This window comes from Triticum aestivum, chromosome 1A (assembly GCF_018294505.1).
Source record: "Triticum aestivum cultivar Chinese Spring chromosome 1A, IWGSC CS RefSeq v2.1, whole genome shotgun sequence".
Classification (NCBI taxonomy): domain Eukaryota; kingdom Viridiplantae; phylum Streptophyta; class Magnoliopsida; order Poales; family Poaceae; genus Triticum; species Triticum aestivum.
Genome location: NC_057794.1, coordinates 407,132,900 through 407,141,718, shown reverse-complemented (window position 1 = coordinate 407,141,718; position 8,819 = coordinate 407,132,900).

The window sequence follows — 8,819 nt, the reverse complement described above, 5'->3', positions numbered from 1 at the left end:
ATGAGGTGACCAACCTGCGGCGACGCGCGGGGCGGCCGAGTGGTGATGAGGTGACCATCCGAGTGGCGACGCACGGGGCGGCCGAGTGGTTATGAGGTGACCAACCTGTGGCGACGCACGGGGCGGCCGAGTGGTTATGAGGTGACCAACCTGGTGGCGACGCACGGGGCGGCTGAGTGGTTATGAGGTGACCAACCTGTGGCAACGCACGGGGCGGCCGAGTGGTTATGAGGTGACCAACCTGGTGGCGACGCACGGGGCGGCCGAGTGGTTATGAGGTGACCAACCTGTGGCGACGCACGGGGCGGCCGAGTGGTTATGAGGTGACCAACCTGGTGGCGACGCACGGGGCGGCCGAGTGGTTATGAGGTGACCAACCTGTGGCGACGCGCGGGGCGGCCGAGTGGTGATGAGGTGACCAACCTGGTGGCGACGCACGGGGCGGCCGAGTGGTTATGAGGTGACCAACCTGTGGCGAAGCACGGGGCGGCCGAGTGGTTATGAGGTGACCAACCTGTGGCGACGCACGGGGCGGCCGAGTGGTTATGAGGTGACCAACCGGTGGCGAAGCACGGGGCGGCCGAGTGGTTATGAGGTGACCAACCTGGTGGCGACGCACGGGGCGGCCGAGTGGTTATGAGGTGACCAACCTGTGGCGACGCGCGGGGCGGCCGAGTGGTGATGAGGTGACCATCCGAGTGGCGACGCACGGGGCGGCCGAGTGGTTATGAGGTGACCAACCTGTGGCGACGCACGGGGCGGCCGAGTGGTTATGAGGTGACCAACCTGGTGGCGACGCACGGGGCGGCCGAGTGGTTATGAGGTGACCAACCTGTGGCGACGCACGGGGCGGCCGAGTGGTTATGAGGTGACCAACCTGTAACGTGTTTTTAAACTTAGGCGAGTAATGGACTGCGGCTAAGCCCCCGAGTGGGAGGGTTGCTCTCCACTCGGTAGGATTTTTTTTTGAAACTTAGGCGAGTACTGGACTGCAGCTAAGCCCCCGAGTGGGAGGGTTGCTCTCCACTCGGTAGGATTTTTTGAAACTTAGGCGAGTACTGGACTGCAGCTAAGCCCCCGAGTGGGAGGGTTGCTCTCCACTCGGTAGGATTTTTTGAAACTTAGGCGAGTACTGGACTGCAGCTAAGCCCCCGAGTGGGAGGGTTGCTCTTCACTCGGCAGGATTTTTTTGAAACTTAGGCGAGTACTGGACTGCAGCTAAGCCCCCGCGTGGGATGGTTGCTCTCCACTCGGTAGGATTTTTTGAAACTTAGGCGAGACGGATTCGCAACTAAGTCACCCACTGGGGGATTGAGAGCATATAAAAAGAATAACAATCATTTATGAGATTGTAAAAACTGTGTCGCGGGGTTACCGAGTGGTGATGAGGTGACCAACCGATTGACGAGGCCCGGAGCGGTCGAGTGGTGATGAGGTGACCAACCGATTGACGAGGCCTGGAGCGGTCGAGTGGTGATGAGGTGACCAACCGATGCGAGGCGTCCGAGTGACGTAGACGCGTCCCGCAGAGTGGCGACGCACGGAGCGTCCGGATGATGTAGACGTGTGCCGCGGAGTGACGATGCGCGGGGCATCCTGGTGAAGTAGAGGCGCGTGCTGCAGTGGCGACGAGCGAGGCGTCCGAGTGACGTAGACGCGTCCCGCAGAGTGGCGACGCGTGGAGCGTACGGATGATGTAGACGCGTAGCCCGGAGTGACGATGCGCGGGGTGTCCTGGTGAAGTAGAGGCGCGTGCTGCAGTGGCGACGAGCGAGGCGTCCGAGTGACGTAGACGCGTCCCGCAGAGTGGCGACGCGCGGAGCGTCCGGATGATGTAGACGCGTAGCCCGGAGTGACGATGCGCGGGGCGTCCTGGTGAAGTAGAGGCGCGTGCCGCAGTGGCGACGAGCGAGGCGTCCGAGTGACGTAGACGCGTCCCGCAGAGTAGCGATGCGCGGGGTGGCCGAGTATAGTAGACCCGTCCTGCAGAGTGGCGACGCGCGAGGCGGATCACATGACTGACCAAGTGCCTGCATGTTAGTCGTGTAGATGCAAACTTCATACGAGTTAACATGTCATCGTGTTACTCGCCCGCGTGAGATATATGTTCATCCGAGTGAATTGATGTGCTGTCCGGTCGAGTGAATTGTTGTGTTGTCCGGACGAGCGACCTGCAAATTAATATAGCAAGTATAGCTACGAATATCTATTGATGATCAAAAACGCCCCTGAGTTGAGGCCTTTTGGAGGGACTTAAAGTCCGGTGGTTATAGTGCATGCGTGCGTGCACTAATAACTGCCGCGGTAAGAGCGGAAGTAGCCAAATGAGCGCATTAGTTTTGGCAGCAGTAAATAAGTAATTGATGCTGAAAATACTCACCTGATGAGCCCTTTAATGAGGCAATTACCTTAGCGAAACGATCAACCCACGTTCCTCTGTTTCCTTTTTCTATATGACGGGGAGGCGGCCCGGCGCCGGTGGGCTGCGCTCGCATGCGGCTAGCGCCCATACAGGCGAGCGGGACTGACAGGGTTGGTTCCCTGCCCCCGAACGCCAACTGCAGCGGGGGGGCTCGGAAACACCGCCAGAGGTGCCGATCCGGCGCGTAAATCCGGCATGGACGGACGCGCCCGAGGCCTGGGGGTCGGGGAGCAGCCGAGCACCCACGTCACCGGAGTGACTGCTGAACGCTTGCGGACGCCGCAGCCAGCAGACGGTTGGGCTGAGCTCGACGGAGAAGTGGAAGCGGAGGTGCGCTGGTGGCCGCCCCAGCTGGTCCGGTCGAGCGGGCGATTCACCTCACCCTCGGAGCGCTCGGCGAAGAGGAGCCGCACACCGCCAGGCGGCGGCGAGTCTCCAGCGGTACCGGCCCTTGAAGAGTAGAAGTAAATCGCCTGATCAGACACGTTTGTGAATGGTCATGCACGCTCGCATTGTCGGGTGAAGATGTATCTTCTCCTCAGCCTTTGCGGTGCTTCAATTGTTTGTATGAACTACATGAACACGAAAAAAGATGAATGAAAAACCATATGCATCATGGCTCGATAGACGCCACGCCCCACGGTGGGCGCCAACTGTCGTGGTTCTAAGTCTGACAGTAGAATAGGGGTAGGATAACAGAGCATGATCTATCGAGATGCATATGGGTGACACGGTGGTTTTAACGAGTTCGGGCCTCTCACGGTGGAGATAACAACCCTACGTCTCGTGCTCCGGAGAGGCTTTGTTTTATCTGAGTATATATCCGGAGATTACAATGTGTGTGTGTGGAAGAGAGGAACGGATCCCCATGCCTGAGCTAAGTCATGAGACTAATGGTGAAAAGAGAGAGAGGTGGAAGAAAAGAACCCCCCAAGTCTAGTGGTGGGGGTGGCTTATATAGAGTGCGCCACCCCCTCACCTCCTATGTTACAAAGTGGGGTATGAATGCCATAATGCCAGCCCGCTATTAAGCCCTCACTATTAGAAAGATGCCGACTGCCTTGCTGCCTGCTGGTCTTTGTATATCCGAGTGAGTCGTACGGTCGAGTGGTGAACCGTCATCCGAGTGGATGGTATGTTGCTTGGTCGAGTGGATAGTATGCTGCTTGTCCGAGTGGATAGTGTGTCTGTATGAAATTGACCTGGACCCACATGTTGTGTGGACCCCATGCTTCATGATATTTCGACCCTACGTGGGCCTACCTGTTATGTATATCCCCAACAAAGTATGCAAGCTCCAGCGATCCATTTATGGACTGGTGCAAGCATCTCGGAGTTGGAACATTCGCTTTGATGAGATGATCAAAGCGTTTGGGTTTATGCAGACTTATGGAGAAGCCTGCGTTTACAAGAAAGTGAGTGGGAGCTCTGTAGCATTTCTCATATTATATGTAGATGACATACTCTTGATGGGAAATAATATAGAATTTCTGGACAGCATTAAGGCCTACTTGAATAAGTGTTTTTCAATGAAGGACCTTGGAGAAGCTGCTTATATATTAGGCATCAAGATCTATAGAGATAGATCGAGACGCCTCATAGGTCTTTCACAAAGCACATACCTTGATAAGATTTTGAAGAGGTTCAAAATGGATCAGTCCAAGAAGGGGTTCTTGCCTATGTTACAAGGTGTGAGATTGAGCTCGGCTCAGTCACCGACCACGGCAAAAGATAAAGAAGAGATGAGTGTCATCCCCTATGCTTCAGCCATAGGATCTATTATGTATGCCATGCTGTGTAGCAAACCCGATGTAAACCTTGCCGTAAGTTTGGTAGCAAGATACCAAAGTAATCCCGGCAAGGAACACTGGACAGCGGTCAAGAATATCCTGAAGTACCTGAAAAGGACGAAGGACATGTTTCTCGTTTATGGAAGAGACGAAGAGCTCGTCGTAAAGGGTTACGTCGACGCTAGCTTCGACTCAGATCTGGATGACTCTAAGTCACAAACCGGATACGTGTATATGTTGAATGGTGGAGCAGTAAGCTGGTGCAGCTGCAAGCAGAGCGTCGTGGCGGGATCTACGTGTGAAGCGGAGTACATGGCAGCCTCGGAGGCAGCGCATGAAGTGATTTGGGTGAAGGAGTTCATCACCGACCTAGGAGTCATACCCAATGCGTCGGGGCCGATCAAACTCTTCTGTGACAACACTGGAGCTATTGCCCTCGCCAAGGAGCCCAGGTTTCACAAGAAGACCAGGCACATCAAGCGTCGTTTCAACTCCATCCGTGAAAATGTTCAAGATGGAGACATAGAGATTTGCAAAGTGCACACGGATCTGAATGTCGCAGATCCGCTGACTAAACCTCTCTCGCGTGCAAAACATGATCAACACCAGAACTCTATGGGTGTTCGATTCATCACAATGTAACTAGATTGGTGACTCTAGTGCAAGTGGGAGACTGTTGGAAATATGCCCTAGAGGCAATAATAAAAGTATTATTATATTTCAATGTTCATGATAAATGTCTTTTATTCATGCTATAACTGTATTATCCGGAAATCGTAATACACGTGTGAATACTTAGACCACAATATGTCCCTGGTGAGCCTCTAGTTGACTAGCTCGTTGTGATCAACAGATAGTCATGGTTTCCTGACTATGGACATTGAATGTCGTTGATAACGGGATCACATCATTAGGAGAATGATGTGATGGACAAGACCCAATCCTAAGCATAGCATAAAAGATCGTGTAGTTCGTTTTGCTAGAGCTTTGCCTGTGTCAAGTATCTCTTCCTTCGACCATGAGATCGTGTAACTCCCGAATACCGTAAGAGTGCCTTGGGTGTATCAAACGTCACAACGTAACTGGGTGACTATAAAGGTGCATTACAGGTATCTCCGAAAGTATCTGTTGGGTTGACACGGATCGAGACTGGGATTTGTCACTCCGTATGACGGAGAGGTATCTCTGGGCCCACTCGGTAATGCATCATCATAATGAGCTCAATGTGACCAAGGTGTTGGACACGGGATCATGCATTACGGTACGAGTAAAGTGACTTGCCGGTAACGAGACTGAACAAGGTATTGGGATACCGACGATCGAGTCTCGGGCAAGTAACATATCGATTGACAAAGGGAATTGCATACAGGGTTTGATCGAATCCTCGACATCGTGGTTCATCCGATGACAACATCGAGGAGCATGTGGGAGCCATCATGGGTATCCAGATCCCGCAGTTGGTTATTGACTGAGAGCGTCTCGGTCATGTCTGCATGTCTCCCGAACCCGTAGGGTCTACACACTTAAGGTTCGGTGACGCTAGGGTTATTAGGAAGACTAGTATGTGACTACCGAATGTTGTTCGGAGTCCCGGATGGGATCCTGGACGTCACGAGGAGCTCCGGAAGGGTCCGGAGGTAAAGATTTATATATGGGAAGTTGTCAAACAGACACCGGGAAGTTTCGGGGTCATACCGGTATTGTACCGGGGCCACCGGAAGAGTTCCGGGGGTCCACCGGGAGGGGCCACCCCTCCCGGGGGGCCACATGGGCTGCGTGGGGCAGGGAGCCAGCCCCTGGTGGGCTGGCCGCACCCCCTCCCTTGGGCCCATGCGCCTAGGGTTGAGGGGGGGACCCTAGAGGGGGCGGCCCCCCTGGCTTGGGGGGCAAGCCACCCTCTCCCCTCTCCCCTAGGCCGCCGCACCCCCCCCCCCTAGATGGGTTCTAGGGGGCCATCCCCCTTCTCCCTTCCCCCTATAAATAGAGGGGTGAGGGGAGGGCAGCCGCACCACCCTCCAAGGCGCAGCCCTCCCCTCCCCAACACCTCTCCTCCTCCGTTGTGTGCTTGGCGAAGCCCTGTCGGAGTACTGCCTCTCCACCATCACCACGCCGTCGTGCTGCCGATGGAGCTGTCTTCCTCAACCTCTCCTTCCCCTTGCTGGTTCAAGAAGGAGGAGACGTCTCCCGTCCCGTACGTGTGTTGAACGCGGAGGTGCTGTCCGTTCAGCACTTGGTCATCGGTGATTCGAATCACGTCGAGTACGACTACATCATCACCTTGCAAGCTTCCGCACGCGATCTACAAGTGGTATGTAGATGCTAACTCTCTCCCTTGACTCGTTGCTTAGATGAACTCATAGATGGATCTTGGTGAAACCGTAGGAAAAATTTTAATTTTCTGCAACGTTCCCCAACACTAAGTAGGCACAATATTGAGTTTCTGTCAAACTGCTTTTTTCAGTTTCTTACACAACAAAGTATGCACAATACTAACAATTTCCAAGATGACCATAACTGAATCTAACCATGCAAAAAACTAGCCTAAATTACCGATTCTCTGAATCTCTGAATATCACAACCATGCAAAAAACTAGGCCGTACCTGCCGCCGCTAGCAGAACAAGGAAGCTTCCGCCGACCTGGAGCTCTGCTTCTTGTCGTCGACGGTGGTCGCACCGGCGCCGACCAATCCAACCTCTGCTGCGCGCCGCTAGCGGAAGGATTAGATTTGGACTGAGAATGCTGCTGCGCCGCGCTGCCGCCAGGAGGTATGCCTGAATCGCCGCCGGAGTTTGCATCCACAGCCGCCATGGCTGCCGACGGCTAGGGCTAGGAGCTCGGGGGAGAGTGAGAGAGCTGGTGGGGACGAGCGGCCCGGTCGGCCAGGTTATGACCTGGTCCCGACCAGGTGCGACCGACGAGCGGCTCTAACGGCCGCGCGCGCGCCGTTAGCCGTTAGGCGGGCCGCCAGCCTGGCACATGGGCCACTCACGTCAGAATCGCGGTTAAAACGGTCAAAACCACCATTCAGTCAACCTGGTAGTTTTTAGTCATGTTTTTACGTTTTTTGGTAGTTTTCGGCCACTTTTAAAAAAGTGGTAGTTCTGTGGGACGCAAACCCCTAAACTGGTAGTTTTTTGTCAATCACTCAGATATAACATATATGACTTTGAGCATGGGAGGATCTGGGTCATGCTTTAGGTGCAACATTAGGGCATCTCCAGCCGTTGGCCCCCCAGGGGGCGCCTAAAATCGCCGCCTGGGGGTGAGCCGGCGCAAAAATTGGGCCTGGGGGCGAGTTGGTCCCCAGCCGCCGCCCCCAGGCACGTTTTAAAATAAAAGAAGTTCGGCGAAGTTTGGCTTAAACACGATAAATTTCGGCCAAACACGATAAATTTCGGCACATTTCGGCGAAGTTCGCGGATTTTCATTACATAGCACATATACATAAACTAATCTAAATAAAAAACTGGCTGAAGTCGCCGCCGTCGCCGCCATCGTCGTCGTCGGCCTTCTCCTCCTTGACGCGGGCGCCCCTGCTAGACCCCTGCCCGGCATCGCCATGGCGGACTGGTGGCGGCGCATCGTCATCGCTGTCGTAGATGACGACGACTCCGCATTCGTCGCGGCCGCATCGACGCTCCGCGAAGCGAAGCAGGGCGGCGCGCTGGCGCTCCTTTGCCTTCTCCAGGCGCTCCTTCTCCATCGCTATGGAGTCCCTGCGTGCCCATTCCAGGGCCGCGTCGTCGTCATCGAGCTCCGTCGTCACCGACGCGGCCGGCTCCTTCTCCTTCTTGACCGGCGCAAGCCCCGGCTCCGTCTTCACCGGCGCGAGCCCCGGCTCCGTCTTTGGCTTGACGAAGAGCGGAGGAGGAGCCGACGAGTAGGCGCGCCGGCCGCCCTCATTGATGACGATGCCGGCGCTGCGAGTGCGTCGGCCGAGCAGCGTCTCCGCCGCGGGCTCGGCCTTGACACCGAGCAGGGACGGAGTGCCGGAGGAATGCGATGAAGATCGGGAGGAGGAAGAAGAGGAGGAGGACCCGAACCTCCTTGGCGCCCATGGTCCGGCGCGCCGGTGCTGCGCCGGGGCGGCCACCCTCGCCGGGTATGCCAATGGCGGGTCATTGCCGCCCTCAAGGTACGTCAGCACGCCCTCGAGTGTGCGGCCGGGGACGCCCCACCACAGGTGGCGCCCCTCGCTGTTCTGCCGGCCGCCGACCACCCTCGCGCCGTTGGTGGACGCCAAGCGCTGCTGCTGGCGGCGCTCGAAATACGCCGCCCAAGCCGCGTGGTTGTCGGCGGCGTACTGGGGGAGGGAGAGTTGGGCGTCGGAGAGGGAGGCGCGCACGGCCTCGACTTCCTCGGCAAAGTAATTCGGCTTCGCCACAGCGTCGGGCAACGGGGGAATGGGCACTCCCCCGGCGCTGAGTCTCCACCCCGTCGGCCCGGCGCGCATGTCCGGCGGCGCCGGGATGTTCGCCTGGAACAGGAGCCAGGACTCCTGTTCGCGGAGCGAACGGCGGCCAAAGCCGTTGGCCGCCGCCTCGTCTCCCGGGAAGCGTTCTGCCATGGCGACGGGTTCGGGAGAGGTAGAGAGGTAGAGAGAGG